Genomic DNA, 19,297 nt, shown 5'->3' on the forward strand with positions numbered 1-19,297 from the left:
ATGTGGGCAGACCACATTGAACCCACATGACATCAGCATGCGCTGACCATATATGGGTTAGACCTGGGTGTGGATATGTAGGCCCCAGTCCTTTTTTAAGTGGGCTATCTGGGAATGGGATAGTACTGGGCAACAGTATATGGGGCCCATGTGGTTTCAGTATCATGTGCCCAACATGGGAAGCCCATGTGGGCAGACCACATTGAACCCACATGACATCAGCATGCGCTGACCATATATGGGTTAGACCTGGGTGTGGATATGTGGGCCCCAGTCCTTTTTAAGTGGGCTATCTGGGAATGGGATAGTACTGGGCAACAGTATATGGGGCCCATGTGGTTTCAGTATCATGTGCCCAACATGGGAAGCCCATGTGGGCAGACCACATTGAACCCACATGACATCAGCATGCGCTGACCATATATGGGTTAGACCTGGGTGTGGATATGTGGGCCCCAGTCCTTTTTAAGTGGGCTATCTGGGAATGGGATAGTACTGGGCAACAGTATGTGGGGCCCATGTGGTTTCAGTATCATGGGCCCAACATGGGAAGCCCATGTGGGCAGACCACATTGAACCCACATGACATCAGCATGGGCTGACCATATATGGGTTAGACCTGGGTGTGGATATGTAGGCCCCAGTCCTTTTTTAAGTGGGCTAACTGGGAATGGGATAGAACTGGGCAAACTATGTGGGGCCCATGTGGTTTCAGTATCATGGGCCCAACATGGGGAGACCATGTGGGCTGACCACACTGAACCCACATGACATCAGCATGGGCTGACCATATATGGGTTAGACCTGGGTGTGGATATGTAGGCCCCAGTCCTTTTTTAAGGGGTGCTGTCTGGGAATGGGATAGTACTGGGCAACAGTATATGGGGCCCATGTGGTTTCAGTATCATGGGCCCAACATGGGAAGCCCATGTGGGCAGACCACATTGAACCCACATGACATCAGCATGCGCTGACCATATATGGGTTAGACCTGGGTGTGGATATGTGGGCCCCAGTCCTTTTTTAAGTGGGCTATCTGGGAATGGGATAGTACTGGGCAATATATGGGGCCCATGTGGTTTCAGTATCATGGGCCCAACATGGGAAGCCCATGTGGGCAGACCACATTGAACCCACATGACATCAGCATGGGCTGACCATCTATGGGTTAGACCTGGGTGTGGATATGTAGGCCCCAGTCCTTTTTTAAGTGGGCTAACTGGGAATGGGATAGAATTGGGCAAACTATGTGGGGCCCATGTGGTTTCAGTATCATGGGCCCAACATGGGGAGACCATGTGGGCTGACCACACTGAACCCACATGACATCAGCATGGGCTCATGTCATGGGCCCAACATGGGGAGACCATGTGGGCTGACCACACTGAACCCACTGTGGGTTCAGTGTGGTCAGTACATATCCACGCCCAGGTTGGACCTGGGTGTGGATATGTAGACCCCAGTCCTTTTTAAGTGGGCTAAATGAGACAAAATTGTAGAACAATGTACAGGGGTTGGACAATGAAACTGAAACACCTCTCATTTTAGTGTGGGAGGTTTCATGCCTGAATTGGACTAGCCTGGTGGCCAATCTTCATGAATTGCACATTGCAACAGTAAGAGCAGAGTGTGAAGGTCCAATTAGCAGGGTAAGAGCACAGTTTTGCTCAAAATATTGCAATGCACATAACATTATTTGGGACATACTGGAGTTCAAAAGAGGGCAAATTGTTCACCAAGACAGCAAGTCTTTGTGATTATCAAGAGCCACAGTATCCAGGGTAATGTCAGCATACCACCAAGAATGACGAACCACATCTAACAGGATTAACTGTGGATGCAAGATGAAGCTGTCTTAAAGAGATGTTTGGGTGCTAACCTGGATTGTATCCCAAAAACATAAAACCACGGTGCCCAAATCACGGTAGAATTAAATGTGCACCTCAACTCTCCTGTTTCCACCAAAACTGTCCGTCGGGAGCTCCACATGGTCAATATACACAGCCGGGCTGCTATAGCCAAACTTTTGGTCACTCGTATCAATGCCAAACGTCGGTTTCAATGGTGCAAGGAGCGAAAATCTTGTGCTGTGGACAATGTGAAACATGTATTGTTCTCTGATGAGTCTACCTTTACTGTTTTCCCCACATCCGGGAGAGTTACGGTGTGGAGAAGCCCCAAAGATGCATTCCAGCCAGAGTGTTGTATGCCAGAGTGAAGCATGGGGGTGGATCATTGATGGTGTGGGCTGCCATATCATGGCATTCCCTTGGCCCCATACTTGTCCAAGACGAATTGACGCTGTATTGGCCTCAAAAGGAGGCCCTACACCACGCTAATAAGTTATTGTGGTCTAAAACCAGGTGTTTCAGTTTCATTGTCCAACCCCTGTAGTTAACCTGTCACTTTCAAAATTTTGACTGTATGTCAAAGCAAAAGCTGCAAGAGCAAGATTCTCAAAACTTGGAAAGAATTACCCGAGATGTCAGCTTTATAGTCTTTGCCAAGGCAATTGTTACTCAGCTGGCCTCTAATGGAGTTGATGTAAGGTAAATTGTAGAATTTAATTTTTTCCTTGTAGGAAACCTCGACGATAGTAAAGGTTGGTGACCTTGACCATTGTCGAGGTCTCCAGGACGAAGGTGACCTCGTCTTGGAGATCACCCAAGGATATATTTTGCTGATAGAACAGAACATCCATGTCTTCCTAATGTTTGAACCTAAAACATGTTCACTGTGTGATATCTATGCCTGGCTCATTTACAAACACTGGGCTTCCAGAGGACCAGGATATTAAAACATTTAAAAATTCTACAATGCTTTATTTTTTTATACCAGTTCAGTATTGCTCTAGCCACACTTTCAACCATTAACATTTTTCATTGTATTATTTTATGCTAGAACAGTCCAGTCCAGTCTCCAAGCCAGCACGCATGAATGGGCCCCACTTGGGCATGGTTTTTATCTGGGCAAACCTTATGGGACACATATGGTTAACCTAAAATGGTACCCCTATGGGCTGGCCCATTTGGGCTAAATGTATGGGCCCTATTCAGCAACAATGTGGGCTAACTGGAAATGGGACAGAAATGGGGAACACTGTGTGGGGCCCATGTGGTTTCAGTATCACGGGCCCCACATGAGAAGCCCAATGTGTGCTGACCACATTGAACCCACATGACATGAGCATGGGCTGACCATACATGGGTTGGACCTGAGCAGGAAAATGTAGCCCTAGTACTTTTTTTCATGGTCTAAATGGGACACAATTGTACAACATTTTAATAGACAATGTGGTTACTCTGTCACTTTCAAACTTTTCACTGTATGTCAAAGCAAAAGCCAGTTCAGAATTGTTACACTTTGAACCCCTAACTTTTTTTTCATTTTATTATTGCAGTCTGAATGTCTTAAAACATTTTTTTGAAATAATCTGTTTGAAATATACGTAAACTCATATTCTGGTGCTTACTCAAAATTAAGCACAGAGTGGTCATGGTTGAGCTTTAGTCCTTGTTTTATTTTTAATAATAATAACTTTTTATTTTATTTTTATTATTATTTTTTATCAATTGGATGTTTAGACATCCATAGAGTTTACTGCAGCCTGTTCGCAGCAAGATTTAAATTTTTATTTGGACAAGACCATTGTGAAAAATATCACAAAATGTTTAGAAAATAAACAAAACTCATTAGCAAGTGAGAGACAAGAGTAAAATTTTGAGCATCTGTTTTTTCATATATTTGCAAACATTTTCCAAGTCATCAGTATAAATAAAAATAAAAAATAAAAAAACGTAACATTTCTGTTAATGATTCATTTGGTTCCAATTACCTTTTTGTTCATTGTTTGCTCTGAGGCACCGTTGCCAATAAAGGTTGGTGAATTGAAGTACCGGTAGGCACTTTACACATCCACTGAAGAAAATAGTTCCAAAACATATTTGAATAAGGAGGACAACGAAATGTATTTATTTACATTGAGAACTTTTGCTACATCGGTTTTACATTTGTTAAACCGATGTAGCACTCTCAAAAATTAATCTTGTGTTTCTTGGAAAACGTAAAATGACCCGCGGATGGATATGCGGTTTCAAAATCAAGCCTGTTCTCTTCATCAGTCCGTTGGCGCGGAGTCTGCCTGTTGGCTGATCTACGAAAGAATCTGTAAGTACATTTCTTCTGTTTTACCTAGTACCAAATTTTAGGGAGAGATTTTAAATCGCTTGTTAAAAAAATTGTTGCTCGTAACAAATCGGACGACAGTATCCCAAAAGAGACTTAATTGTTATTGTTATTTTTGCTTTTCTTTAGGGTGATACTTTTTCTGATATTGCTAACACACACAGCTACACACAATAAGCAGATTTTAGTGCAGACCGATTTCAAACGCAGCGTTGTGGGCCAAACCATTTTCAAATACCGCCGCCATTCTATTTGTTGAGCTGCCATTGGTTCATTTGAGCGCCAACGAGGCAGAATGAAATCGGTTCACTGAAGAATCTATGTTGCTAGCAGAGGTTGTTACAAAGTGTCTGGACACAATAAAACCATTTGTATGATTTAAAAAGAGTAACTATTGTGCTTTCATTCTATGTACTTGGGCTTTTAATAATCTTTCTCACAGTCACATCAGCATGCATGGGTGGGTCTCATGTATGGATTCAGGCTGGTTTGGCTGGGACCCATGCAAGATTATTATTGTCGTTTTTTTCAATAAAACTGCATTGAATCGTTTAGCTTTGGCCTATATAGGTAATGATAAGAGGGCATGGGTTTTATCTGGGCCAACTGCGTGAGGCTCCTAAGGTTAACCGAAATGGGACTCATATTGTTGGCTCAATTGGGTTAAATGTATGGGCCCAATTCAGCATTAACGTGGGCTAACCGGGCATGGGACAGAAATGGGAACACTATATGGGGCCCATGTGGTTTCAGTATATTGGGCCTAAAAGGTTTTTGTAAATAGGATGAAGGCATTGTAGTTCATATTTTTAAATTCTTTTTTTAATTGTTGTGTGACACTTTAAAGCGTTTTGTTATGTCAGAGTTTATTTCAATCTGCCGCTATTGTGTTGGTCTAGAGTAGTCATCAGTGTCAGGGTTCCTGTGTGAGAGTGTGTGTATGTGAGTGTCGCATCTTATTTCAGCGAGGATCTTTGTGAGGAGCCCGTGGAGCTTGGCACAGGTGGAGGAGCAGCAGAATCTTCAGTCTACGCTAGATTGACTGAAGATTCTACTGGTGTATGCTAGATGGTTGCATACACCGGTAGTCACTCTGGCCTCTCCTGTTGTGAACAGTTTTCTGAGAACGTTTCTGTGTCTACTAGAAGTCACCTGGTCTCTGTGTTTGTTCGATCCTAGGGGTTTTGTCGCCTCATTCGAGAACTCACCAGTGAATACCTGCCTGCTCGCTCCGCCGATTCCACTGCCTCCACTCCACCCTTCGAGCTTCCAGCTCTCTTCCATTCCCACCTCGCATTTACCTTCGGAACCGCTGCACACCCTCTCTCAGGAACCTGGCATCTCACACCCACGCCTCGAAAGACCCGCACCGAAGTAAGCCTGTTCCTGTTTCCCCTCCGATCACTCATTCTAAGCCCGTCATAACTAAGTTCTCGTTTCAGGCCAACCTGGTCGAGTGGTCCTCACCCTTCCGCTGATGTCCGGGAAATAGATTTTATTTTGTCCTGTTGTAAATAAATCACTCACTCATCCCTATCCAACGTGTGGTTACTGCATGTGGGTCCGTAAATTGAAACCCATCATGTCAATCAGTGGCCAAGCCTGAAACAAATATTGAAAGATGAAGAAATTCTTTTTGATATTTTTGCAATATTTAGCTAGCAGTTATGTGAAATGTACTTATATTTAATTGTAGCTCTAATTTTTTTATATGTGCAATGTTTTAGGCTTTATTAGTTACATTTATAGTGATTTTCTAAACTTCTCTTAAGAGTAATACTACTGTCTTAGTCCTGTCACGTTAACAAAGAAATTAGGATAATTGCAAAACTGTTCAGTGTTTACAATATAAGGCTTCAGTAGTTAATCTATACAAAGGCTGTTTTGCCTTAATTTTTTTATTTTTTTGAAAAGTCTAAATGTTATATTGCACTAATAAAATATATATTTTTGCAGGCTTCAAGAGGATCAGCGTGTGAAGATCACTTTATAATGATTTGAAAAAGGTAGATTAATATGTTAGTAAAATTAAGCACATAAGAGTGATATAATGACAAACTGATGAACAAAAACAAAATGTTGTCCTGTTATTGTCATTGTACTTAAGGTTGCCATGGCTACAGAAATTGGAGGAGCATCCTTAGATGACACAATACAACCAGCTGTGCGATTCCTCATGTCCCATGAACTGGAAGTCCAGTTCAACCTTTTTGGCCAACATGGGAAACAAGCTCTTGGACCTGCGAGTCTTTGATGTTTTGTATGGTAAATATCAGTTTTTATTGTCAGAGTAACTTTTTTTTTCACTTTTCTTTCTTAAACATATGTTTATTTTGGTTGTTTTATGCTTTTGTTTGTTATTTTTAGTAATGTTTTTAGGTTAAAAATTGAGTCTTCAATTTTTGGTTTTATTTGAACAGTATTCTTTCACTGTTGTTAAGAACTTAAAAATTTGAAGGTAATATTGTTTGCATTTCAAACAATATTAAAATAACCACAAAACCACGATAGAACCTAGTAGTTGATTTATATAGATGGATATATTTTAAATTTACAGTAAGAATATAGTTTCTGTACATAATAATGATGACTCAAGAGTCCTTTTGATTATGGCATATCTCTGCAAGAATTTTTGCCCCATGAAGGGGGAGATGCAAATCTCATGAATGTTACATTGTGCTAAAATGAAACACTAATACAATTTCTACCTTTGCTTGTTATTTCAGGGGACTTAAAAGAAATTATCCATCTACAGAATCACACAAGCATACAGCAAAGACTCTCGAAGTGGTTTACTGGAGCCCGAGACTGAAGTGGAAATAGACTAGAGAGACTGCCAGTTCAAACTCAGGTTGGGGAGGTCTTTCAAGATGGACAGTTTCAGTAAAGTATGAGAGATTTCAAATTTAAGCATGCATATGGCATGTAGGTTATTTTTAAAAATGTTTAACAAAAATGTATTGTGAAAGATCTATATAGGTGTGTATATTCACATTGTGTGTATCAATGTGAATATACGTGTATAAAGTTATATAGATAGTATTTAGATGTATACATTTATAGACCTGTAGGAAAATATGTAGGTGTCTTTATTTGTGTGCATCTATATATATATATTATAGATCTGTTTATAAGTTTGTTATAGTAAACTAGCTTCTGTTATTTTCAAAGATGTCGTGAATAATTGCAGATTTCTTTTTGTGGCACCATTCCCTGAGTATTAATGAAGTTCTAATAATTGCTGTAGTGAGGTAAAAAATAACTCCTGACAATATTTTAAATTACTGAATAAAAGCCTTGAGCAAAATAAATTTTTCATCTCTTTTTTTTTATTTTTTATTTGAACACGTTTTAAGCTAGACTTTGGGTTGTTGATCAAGATTGCATATCTATGAATGTAATTCACATCAGATGAGAATTGTTCCTACAGGATTAAGGCATCTGGGTCCCGCTGAAAGCCCAGTTAGCACCCATTGAAATCAACCTGGGCAAACCCATGTGGGGCCACCATGGAAACCGTGGACAAACCCACTTGTTACCCATATTCTAACCCAGTTCAGACCCAATTGGGACCCAGGTAAATATTCCTGACAGCACCCTAGTGGGCCACAGATGAGCCTCATGTAAGTTAACCATGTGGGACCCACTGAAAACCCAGTCAGCACCCATTAAAATCTACTTGGGCAAACCCATGTGGGGCCACCATGGAAACCGTGGACAAACCCTTTTGGGACCCATATTGCCTGCCCACTTATATCCCATATGGGGCCCACCTAGGTGTGCTGGCTGGGCACAGCTCACCTGGAAAGAGATGAACAAGTCATTATTGATAATTATATATGGCAGATGAAATGCAGCAATACTGTGAAAAGTTTATTACTAAATAACTAAAAACTCTCCAGAGTTTCTCCTCCTGCATCTTATGAATCGTAGCTTCAGAACCTTGAGCTGCTTTTAGCCTCTATTTAGCTCAGAGTTTTGAGCCGAGGCTCCAGAAATCAGGTCATTGTCGTGTTACTTCATGTCTCTGTTAGGAAGGACTCAGTTTTTCTAAAACTTGTTGAATTCCAGCGTGTAAATGAGTCTTTGTCTGTGAAATGTTTGCTACCTTCAGGGTGAGTCCTTTGCAGCAGCCATCTTGGGATTCTGCTAAAGAAGAGGCCCGCCTCAAACACAGCTCTTTAATAGAACTGGCTGCACTTTGATTGGCCGGGCAAATTGAGAGGCGGGGCTTCACTGGTTAATTGATGAACTGCTGGATGTAAGGGCGGCCATTTTGAAAGCTGCTTTGGTGCAAATGACTCAATAAATAAACTTTGTTGGCAGAACAGCAAAAGTTTGACTGGATTCTTCTTTCCACACCTTTTAGTATAAAAGTCACATTCTTTAACAAATTATCATAAACTCTTGTCTCATAATTCAAACTGTTGACCTTTGTTATTCCAACTGTAATTTTCTGTTTTCTCTCCAGAGAATCTCTAAAAGTTGAGACTTTAGAGAGAATCTAAAATCTCTCTAATTTATATTAGAGAGATTTAATCTTTAATTTTTAGATTAAATCTAAAAAACATCGACATGACGGCACCAGGTCCAGTTCTGGTTCTGCCCTCTGACCTCTTGGCCTCAACCGGCCTGCACAGGTAGAGATAGGCCAGGTTCTGGAGCCACAGTGATGCTGATCGGTGATACGAACTGGATTCTGATCCGAATCCTGAGACGGATTCAAGCTGCAGCTTCAACATCAGAACCAGATGAAGTTTCTTCTTCACTAAAGAACATTTCAGTTTGAGTCTCTGAATGAAGGAACTGATTTCATGAACGCAAGAGAGTCAGAGGAAACCGGGTCAGAGAGAACCGGGTCAGAGAGGGAACCGGGTCAGAGAGAGAACCGGGTCAGAGAGAGAACCGGGTCAGAGATGGAACCGGGTCAGAGAGGGAACCGGGTCAGAGAGGGAACCGGGTCAGAGATGGAACCGGGTCAGAGAGAGAACCGGGAGAGATGGAACCGGGTCAGAGAGGGAACCGGGTCAGAGATGGGGCTGCTATTAATGTTATTAAAATACTTTTATGAATTGATAATCATTTCAGTTTGAGATGAGTAAAATTTAATTTGCTGCTTTTGAATAACAGTTTATTGTTTCAGAGAGAAAAACAACAGAAGTAAAATGTCTTATTTCAAATGAAAGCTAACAAAGGAACTCGTTTCTATGGCTCTTAATGTGAAAGTACTCACCGGAAAGTGAATGTAGTTTGTAAACGCTCTAACTTTATCAAGTAGGTGTAATTATCATCTGGGTCCGCTAGAGGGCAGAAACCGCCCTGCTCTGATATTAATAGTTCAGTTCGCGGCTCTGCAGCTAAAATATCAACATTATTCTGACTGTTTGCAGGATAATTAAACTTTTCATAAATATTTTCCTACCTTCAGACCGGAAGCTCAGCATCTTATCGCCTAAACCAGAGTTTGTTTCAGCTCTGTTTGAGCTGAAGCTCCAGTTTTAAGAACCACAGCTCCTCTGAAGCCGCTGCTAGTCTGTTAGCATCGTTAGCTCCGCTCAGAGTCTCTGCGGGATGTTTTCGTCTCTGTGGAGATGCTTCTAGTTCACACTGACAGATAAAACACTGATTTCCAGAAACCAGCTGCAGCTCTTCAAACTCACCTCTATATTCAGAGCGGGGTATTTACGCCCTCTGGTGGCCTTAGTGGGAACTACAGCCCTGATAATGCTGCATTATTTATGTTTAATATCCATTAATGTGGAGTTTAGAGAAAAACTAAAAGACATCCTGAGTCATTATCACAGATTTCTGTCTAGTTTGTTATTCAGACATATTTTGATTCACTGTTTGGAGTTAACTTTGATCTGACGTTATAAAATTTTACATTAAAACAAACATCCGGTTTAACAATTTATACGAAGAATGTCTGTAGTTATGATAGTTCACCACCAGAGGGCAGTAAGAACTCAATCAACCATCATAAAATTAATACTTTAAACTTTTCACTAATTTCTAATAACAGCTATATTAACTTAATCCTGTGAATAATAATTTATATATTTCATACATGTATGTTATTAGAGATGGAGATTAATTATTAGAATAATTTAGACACAAAGTGAACAACAACTACTTCTAAAGTAATATTTTATTTTACAATAGATGGAAATTTAGTTTGAAAAAATCCTACATTTTATTGTGTAACAATCCCGGAAATATTAACTGTTGCTAATTTTGAGAATGAAAGTGTGAAAAAGCTTCAAATATCAAGAAAAAAACAACCAGCTGACATAAGAACAACTGTTCTTTATTATTTTAAAAACTGTTTAAAATTATAAAATAAAGCTGCTGTATTAAACTCTTTACAAGACGTTTTATTTCTAATCAAACTGAATAAAATCCTGCAGTGACTCTTATTTAATGACAGTAATGTAAGCTGACTTGATCTGACTTTATAACAGTGAAAATTAAAACAAAGAGAAACATCTGGTTGAACAATTTCTATTGATGATGTAAATAATGAATAAATCCAGAACGACGGCAGGATGACCGATGGAGAATGTCCTGATATGTGAGGAAAATTAACTGTTTCATCTCATGAACATATAAACTTTTATCCAAGCATCATCAGAGGTGGAGTCGCTCGTCCCATCTGTATCAGCGCTGAATTTTCCTGCGTACCTGAACACATCTTCAGTAAAACCAGCCTCACTGAAGCCAATAGACCAGAGCTACGTTGCAGGAAAACTCTGAAGCTTCTTGCTGGTTTTGGCCTCTAAACTGAGACGCGCTCTCATAAGGAGTGAAATGTTGCACTAGGTGCAGGAGATGACCTTTAACCCCTGGTCCCAGGTTTTAGGCGGTGTTGAGGTGAAGAGCGAGGCTCCTGATCTGCTGTGAGTGACGTGACGCTCGGTGGAAGTTCTGCATCCTGTTGCAGCTTCATGTTGGAGACGTGAGGTTTTGCTTCTCCTGTCAGGGATTTGATGGGAAACGAGTCACAACATTCAGATGATTTCGTCACTTTGACGATGCAAACTCTGGTTCCTCAGTGTTTGGTCTGTCAGAACGCTGGCTCAGGTTTCTCCTCTAGTTTTTCTTTAAACTTGTTCCACTTTAAATCCACACAAATAAACCACAGAAAGTTATTTTCTCATCTTCTGATGCAAATTTGCATCCATCAACAAAAGCAGGAAAATAAAACTTCTCCTTGAACAACAGCTGTGCAAACTGATCCCATCACATCTGTGAGCAACATGGAGTCGATCTCTGGTTCACCTTTGACCTTTTCTTCCTTCTTGTTGCATCAGAAACTTAAAGTGAATAAAGACGTTTGAGTGAAACCAGGTTTCAGGTGGACTGAAGTCGTCTTCACTGTGAACTTCATCAACTTTCTGCTTCACAACAAAACCTTTCAAATCCAAACACACATCCAAGCAGCCGAGTCCAAATGATCCACGTTCAAATATTGTTTCTTTTCTCTGCAGGATCTGGTCAGGACGTCTGGATCTCAAGTGGATTTAATGCCACAGATCCAGAGGAAGTTTTACTGTTTGGCTCTGAATCTATAGAGCTGCTATCATGTCTGATTTTAGATCAACTTTTTTCACCTCAACAGAATAAAATGACATTTTGTCCCATTAACAAACTCTTTAAAGCTTTTTAATGAAATTTATGATTCATGTTTTTGCTCAATTCAACTTTTCTAACAAACTCAGAGTATTTTTCTCTCTTTTGTTCCTGCAGATCATCAAACAGATCAGATGAAAAATAAAACTGAAAATCTTCAACAATCGACGTCTGGAAAATATTTGAAATAGAAATAGAAAATGTTCTGAGGTCAGAGGTCATCATTATGATCCAGAGTCTCTTTAGACTCAAACTGCTGCAGCTTCAACCTGTGAGGATCAGCAGGACACAGAGACGTTCTCTACTTTACAGAGATCAGAACCTGCAGAGAGAAGAAGGAAGGAGAGCAGATCAGTGAGTGTTTCCAGTAGCAGTCAGTGACGCAGCACATCCAGTAGATGGTTTCCAGTCAGACTGATCTCAGAGCTGTGACCAAGATGAACCTGATCAGTTGTTTCCTGTTGAACTGAGAGAACAAGCAGGTCTGAGATCAGATCTGCTGCTGTTTGATGAATGAGGACCACTGTCTCTAGACATGTTGGACGCTGGAGTCCAGCTGGACGTCCTGGAGACATGGACACAGCAACAACACAGCAAGCTGCTGCTCCTCTGATTGGCTGATTGCTGTGTCCAATCAGGAAGCCTGAACCATTCTCCTCCCACTGAGAAGCTGCAGCTTTACTGGGAACACTGGATCTTTGCTCTGATGCTGACTGGGTTTAGTTCAATATGCTGACAGCAGCTGGACTCACTGCAAACATTTACTTACAATAAAGTCTCTACAAGATCCTTCAGCTGCTGAACATCTGATTCCTTCAGCTTGTTTCCTCTCAGGTCCAGTTCTGTCAGACGGGTCGGGTTGGACTTCAGAGCTGAGACCAAATAATCACAGCTGATCTTTGACAAACTGCAGTACCACAACCTGAATAAAGAATAAAAGATGTGAACCAACAGGATGCAGGTTAACCAGTCCAACAGAACCAGTTAAAGATTCTCATGAATATTAATGCCAACAAGCTGCTGCTCCAATAAAGACCTGCTGACTTCAGAACCAGAACCAGAACCTGGTACTGGGTCATGATGTGTTGGAGGATTTTAGTCAGTAAAATCATTCCAGGTTCTGATCAAAGTGTTGAAGCATCAATCATTGATTATTGATTTGTTCCTGTCAGATTCCAGGATTTCACTTTTCTAGACTGGATGACCTTTGACCTGCTTGACCTGAGGGGGATTTCTACACACTGGGGTCCGAATGCTGTCCTGTTCTGACCTCAGATCAGCAGGTCCAACTCAGTTACACAGAGAAACTAAATTAAACTCTGGATCCAGGAACAAACTCAGAAAATATTGATTAGATCAGAAGAAATGAACTTTGATTGATGATCAATTATATAGAATTATTCACAGAAATATCAATAATTATATCATTAAAATACCTCAATGTCTCCAGTCTGCAGCCTTCAGTCTGTAGAAAACCACAGAGATCCTTCAGTCCAGAACCTTCCAGGTTGGTTCTGCTCAGGTCCAGATATGTCAGATGGGTCGGGTTGGACTTCAGAGCTGAGAACAGAGACGTCCAGCTGGTCTCTGAGAAACTGCAGCCATTCAATCTGAATAAAGAATAAAAGATGTGAACCAACAGGATGCAGTTAAAACTGAAATATGAACAAATAAATAATAAAATGTATAAATTAATTTCCCTGAATGTAAAAGAAACATGATGAACTGATTCTAACATCTGATCCAGTCAAACTGGTTTAAAGAGTCCAAACCAGCAGAACCAGAACATTTGATCAACAAGAAACTCAAAGTTTTCTATCAGTCTGGATGAGTTGAGCTATTTCTGCTGGTTCCTGATCATCAGACCCGACTTGGTATCTGGATCAGAACCAGTCAGGTTCTTCATTAATGGCCTTTGGGTTCCTATTAAAGCTGCTGAAAGCCAATGGAGGCCATTATTTCCTCAGGAGACGGTTCCTCTCTGACCCGGCCCAACAGAACCACAGCCTCAGGACAAAGCTGAGGAACCTGCTGCTGCTGCAAACCTCACTTTCATTCATTGCATCTAGATTTGCTTTTCTACATCAGTGGTTTCTTAGACGTTCATTAATGAGGATTTGAACTCGTCAGTGTTTGTGGCTCTGGAGGATCAACATTTCATTCTGATGTAAAGAATCAGAAATAAAAGCATCTGAATCTTTACCAAACTGAAACATCTCCATCATTCATTCATCACAGCATTTCAATTATTTTACTCATTTTGTTCATCAAAAACATTTTAAAGAGAAAAACTGAAAAACAAAGTTCAATAATCTCAAAGTCTGAAATAAGAAAATAATTAATAAGGTCAAAAGTTTTAGAGATTTTATTCTCATGATTAAACAAGTTGTTTTAAAATAATATATATTAACATTAAATTGATTAACTATTGATTAAAGAATCAATAAATGATTTTATTGAATAAATAGAGAAAACAAACCTCAGATTCTTCACTTTACTGACTGAATTCTCCAGGATCTCAACCAGATGATTCATATCAGATTCTCCAGCTTCATCTATGTGGATCTGATTTATTTCCAGTTCAGTCAGATCTGGGTTGGACTTCAGAGCCGAGGCCAAAACTTCACATTCAGCCTTTAGGAGCGAACAGCCACCAAGTCTGTGATTAGAGAAGAAATAAATTCAGTTCTAATGAAATCAATCTGGATCATAAACAGAATAAAATATGATAACAGTGATGTCATCATCTGATCATCATCTGATCAAAATCTGATCAATATCTGATCAATATCTACTGAGTTTGACCCCACAGAGAATCTGTGCAGTTCCTGGTTAAAGTCCAGGTTCTGGTTCTGGTCCAGGTTCTGGTTCTGGTTCTGGTCCAGGTTCTGGTTCTGGTCCAGGTTCTGGTTCTGGTTCTGCTTCTGGTCAGGTTCTGGTCCAGGTTCTGGTTCTGGTCCAGGTCCAGGTTCTGGTTCTGGTTCTGGTCCAGGTTCTGGTTCTGGTCCAGGTTCTGGTTCTGGTTCTGGTTCTGGTTCTGGTTCTGGTCCAGGTTCAGGTTCTGGTTCTGGTTCTGGTCCAGGTTCAGGTTCAGGTTCTGGTTCTGGTTCTGGTTCTGGTCCAGGTTCTGGTTCTGGTTCTGGTTCTTGTTCTGGTTCTGGTCCTGGTTCTGGTTCTGGTTCTGGTTCTGGTCCAGGCTTCATGTCCTCAGACCTTCAGCTGCAGTCAGATGTTGAAGATCTTCTATCATCAGTGAAGGAAAGTTCAGTTTCTCTGCAGCAGCTGATGAAGAGGCTGACTGAGCTGAATGAAGGAAACGACTGGAGATGATGGAGAGGAGGAGGAACTGCTCACAGCTCTGACTTGGACTAGACCGTTTAGATCTTCCACCAGCAGGAAGTGAGTTATAAATGAAGTGAGCAGAACAGGAGCATGAGTGGACCTCTGGCATCTCTGGGTTTGTTGAGCCAATATCTGCTGCATCATCATGAAATAATAGTAATATATTGTATAGAAACATGTTTCCCAGCAGCAGGTTATTAAATGCTGCCACAGAGGAAACTGGGAGCAGAACAAACACATGATGCTCCAGTTCTGTCTCCGTTCATCTGCTGGATTTGATGCTTTAACAAAGTAGAAAGTGGACAGTCGTCAACCTGCTGCAGCTAAAAGCTTCACGTTGTTCTGGTCGTCCTGCAGAGCAGCAGCAGAACCGGTCCTGCTGCTCCTTCCGGTCTGAACCGTCTGGACTGGGTCAGAACCGGGTCCAGGTGACCCAGGATCTGCAGATGATCCTCATTAATATGTCTGCACACATTGAGATGAGACAGACTGATAAACTCTCAGTCCATCAGTCTGATCTACTATAGTGATGATATGGATCATGGTGGACAGAACCAGAACCAGAGTGTTTGGGTCCATTTGTCATGATGAAGCAGTGAAATTTCTCCAGTAACTAGAAGATGTTGGGATCCATTTTCTGCTGCATGGATCATAGAGAATCTCCTGATTCAATGTGTTGACAGTAAGTAATGATTATTAGGAACATTTTGGACTCAAAGTATCAGATATTGATATGAAACTGGCACTTTCACTAAAATCATTTTCTGGTCTCCAGCAAAATTAAAACGTCTCAGACAGCAGAGGCGGAGACAGAGGGGTGGCAGGGATTGCATTTGCCACCCGCAACAGAGGCCTTGCCACCCCTACTGCCACCCCACTGGAAATGGTCATTTTAAAATATACTTATGAGATCGGCAAAGACCCGGCCGGACCCGGGACGGACCAGCGCCAGACCAGGACCGGACCCGGGCCAGACCAGGACCGGACCCGGGCCAGACCCGAGCCAGACCAGCGCAAGACCAGGGACAGACCCGGGCCAGGAAAGGGCCGGATCCGGGCCAGACCAGGGCCTGGAAAGGGCCGGATCCAGGCCGGACCAGCGCCGGACCAGCGCCTGACCAGCGCCAGACCAGGGCCGGACCAGGGCCAGCCCAGGGCCAGATCCGGGCCGGACAAGGGCAAGACCAGGGATAGACCCTGGCCAGGAAAGGGCCGGACTCGGGCCGGACTCGGGCCGGATCCGGGCCGGACCAGGGCCGGGCCACGGCAAAACCAGGGCCAGGAAAGGGCCGGATCCGGGCCGGAGCCGGGCCAGACCAGCGCAAGACCAGGGACAGACCCGGGCCAGGAAAGGGCCGGATCCGGGCCAGACCAGGGCCTGGAAAGGGCTGGATCCGGGCCGGACTACGGCCGGACCCGGGCCGGACCAGGGCCGGACCAGCGCCGGACCAGCGCCAGACCAGGACCGGACCCGGGCCAGACCAGGACCGGACCCGGGCCAGACCAGGGCCGGACCAGGGCCAGCCCAGGGCCAGATCCGGGCCGGACCAGCGCAAGACCAGGGATAGACCCGGGCCAGGAAAGGGCCGGACTCGGGCCGAACCTGGGCCGGATCCGGGCCGGACCAGGGCCGTGCCACGGCAAAACCAGGGCCAGGAAAGGGCCGGATCCGGGCCGGACCCGGGCCAGACCAGCGCAAGACCAGGGCCAGACCAGGCCGGACCCGAGCCGGATCAGGGCCGGACCAGGCCAGGCCACGGCAAAACCAGGGACGGACCGGGCCAGACCAGGACCGGACCAGGGCCAGGCCAGGGCCAGATCCGGGCCGGACCAGCGCAAGACCAGGGATAGACCCGGGCCAGGAAAGGGCCGGACTCGGGCCGAACCTGGGCGGGATCCGGCCGGACCAGGGCCGGGCGACGGCAAAACCAGGGCCAGGAAAGGGCCAGACCCGAGTCAGACCAGCGCAAGACCAGGGACAGACCCGGGCCAGGAAAGGGCCGGATCCGGGCCAGACCAGCGCAAGACCAGGACAGAACCGGGCCAGGAAAGGGCCGGACCCGGGCCGGACCAGCGCCGGACCAGCGCCAGACCAGGACCGGACCCGGGCCAGACCAGGGCCGGACCAGGGCCAGCCCAGGGCCAGATCCGGGCCGGACCAGCGCAAGACCAGGGATAGACCCAGGCCAGGAAAGGGCCGGACTCGGGCCGAACCTGGGCCGGATCCGGGCCGGACAGGGCCGGGCACGGCAAAACCAGGGCCAGGAAAGGGCCGGATCCTGGCCGGACCCGAGCCAGACCAGCGCAAGACCAGGGATAGACCCGGGCCAGGAAAGGGCCGGACTCGGGCCGAACCTGGGCCGGATCCGGCCAGACCAGGGCCGGATCTGGGCCAGACCAGGGCCTGGAAAGGGCCGGACCCGGGCCGGACCAGCGCAAGACCATCATTTGTATATGGACCCCTGTGATAAAGCCTTGCTCACCCTTTGGCCACCCCTTGAAAAAAGTCGAGCTCCGCCACTGCAGACAGAAACAGTTTATATTAAAATCCTGTTTTATGAATCATGTTTGGTGGATGAATCATAAAATGTGACAGATGAGAGACTCTGATCATGCAGAGTGTTTTCTGACTCATTTGGCTCATGAACCAAAGAAACCCTGTGGAGAATCAACAATAATTATAGTTTATAATGACACTAAATTTAACAGATTTCAGGAAAAACGACTCAAAGATGATTTGAACCAGAACAACACAGAGGATTTTTCTCCCTGGATTTTATGGGACGAAGCAAAAACTTTAATTATCTGGTTCTCTAACGAGAAAGAGAGAAATGTTTAAAAGATTAGAAAACTAAAATCTCTACAAATACAACGTATGGAAATAATAATAATAACAAATCAGAGAAACAAGGAGAAACTGTTTCTATGAAACCAGATGGAGGAAAAGGATAAATTTATTCAACTCAACTATTATGGAAATAGATCAAAGCAAAGAAATGATAGCAAACTAATAGATTATCAATAAATTAAAATCCAACAGATAAAGACACCGATCTCTAAAACACATGAGAATCTGTTGAATGATCCTCCACTCAGTTCTGCTCTCAGCCTCATGCAGTTTTTGCTGCTGCTCTGGATTCACCATCGATAGGAACAGATCAAATCATCCACTAACAACTAATCACTGATCAATAAAGTCATTAAAGACTGAAAGGGAATCAGACGGCAGGTGAGGAGGCGACCCGGCAGAGCGGTGCTGAAGGATTGATTTGATCAGAACTTTGTGGAGGAGAAACGTCGCCATCTTGGATCAGAGCAGAGATGTCAGTGATTCCTAAACCTGGTAAAGATGAAACTGGATGTGGTTCATAAACCAACATCAGTTTGAAACATTGATTACAGGATCACTGCAGCAACACTGGATAAATATTATAATCCCAGGAATTACAGACACAGATCAGATTTAATCTGGTTTTATCATCAACATTCAAACCCATGACAACGTGGGCTCCTGACCTCACAGGTCAAAGGTTAAACAGAATCAATAAGTCATTTAGATGCTGAAAAGGCTTTTGATTCAATGTGTTGGAAATATCTTGATTGAGCTCTGGACAGATTTGGCTTTAATAATCAGATTATAGGTTGTTTCAGTCTGTATGAATCACATTCTGCCAGGATTAAGATTAATGTGGATTATCAGATTCAGGAAAGGGTCTGTGGCCGAGCTGAACCCTCATCGCCACGTTGCTGCTTTTATTGATCCATCAGAGAACAACAACATTATGGGAGGAACTATTAAGGAACAAGACCAGACGATGAGCTGCTAACGCTAACTGCTAACGCTAACTGCTAACGCTAACTGACCCGGAGTTAGCCGACCTGATAGCACAGGATCTACGTCAACGATGGATTATAGTCAGAATGGTTGATTTCTGGTCCATAATCAATGATCAATCAGCAAACAATCATCCAATTCTAGTCAGAACCAAAGTTGAAAATGTGTCACGAATCATTTGAGGTTGAAATTGATGAATCAAACGCCGATAACTGATCAATATCTGTTATCGGCAGATATTGATCGAGTCAATATCTGATCTATATTAAATCAATAAATGCTTTCCCAACTCCCTCTTCAGTACTT

The 19,297-nt window shown here is 43.3% G+C and overlaps 1 long non-coding RNA gene and 1 pseudogene across 1 annotated transcript; one reads left to right on the plus strand and one right to left on the minus strand.

The window, feature by feature from the left end:
* The first annotated feature begins 3,459 nt into the window (after positions 1-3,459).
* Positions 3,460-6,419, plus strand: LOC129356439 (uncharacterized). The gene is made up of 3 exons (XR_008605405.1): positions 3,460-4,167; positions 5,151-6,191; positions 6,293-6,419. It is a non-coding gene; the product is annotated as an uncharacterized LOC129356439 (long non-coding RNA).
* Positions 6,420-10,471: 4,052 nt separating this feature from the next.
* LOC129356453 (NLR family CARD domain-containing protein 3-like) overlaps positions 10,472-19,297 on the minus strand; it is a 58,018-nt pseudogene continuing 49,192 nt past the window's right edge.

This window comes from Poeciliopsis prolifica, unplaced genomic scaffold (genome assembly GCF_027474105.1).
Source record: "Poeciliopsis prolifica strain line A6 unplaced genomic scaffold, Auburn_PproV2 SCAFFOLD171, whole genome shotgun sequence".
Classification (NCBI taxonomy): domain Eukaryota; kingdom Metazoa; phylum Chordata; class Actinopteri; order Cyprinodontiformes; family Poeciliidae; genus Poeciliopsis; species Poeciliopsis prolifica.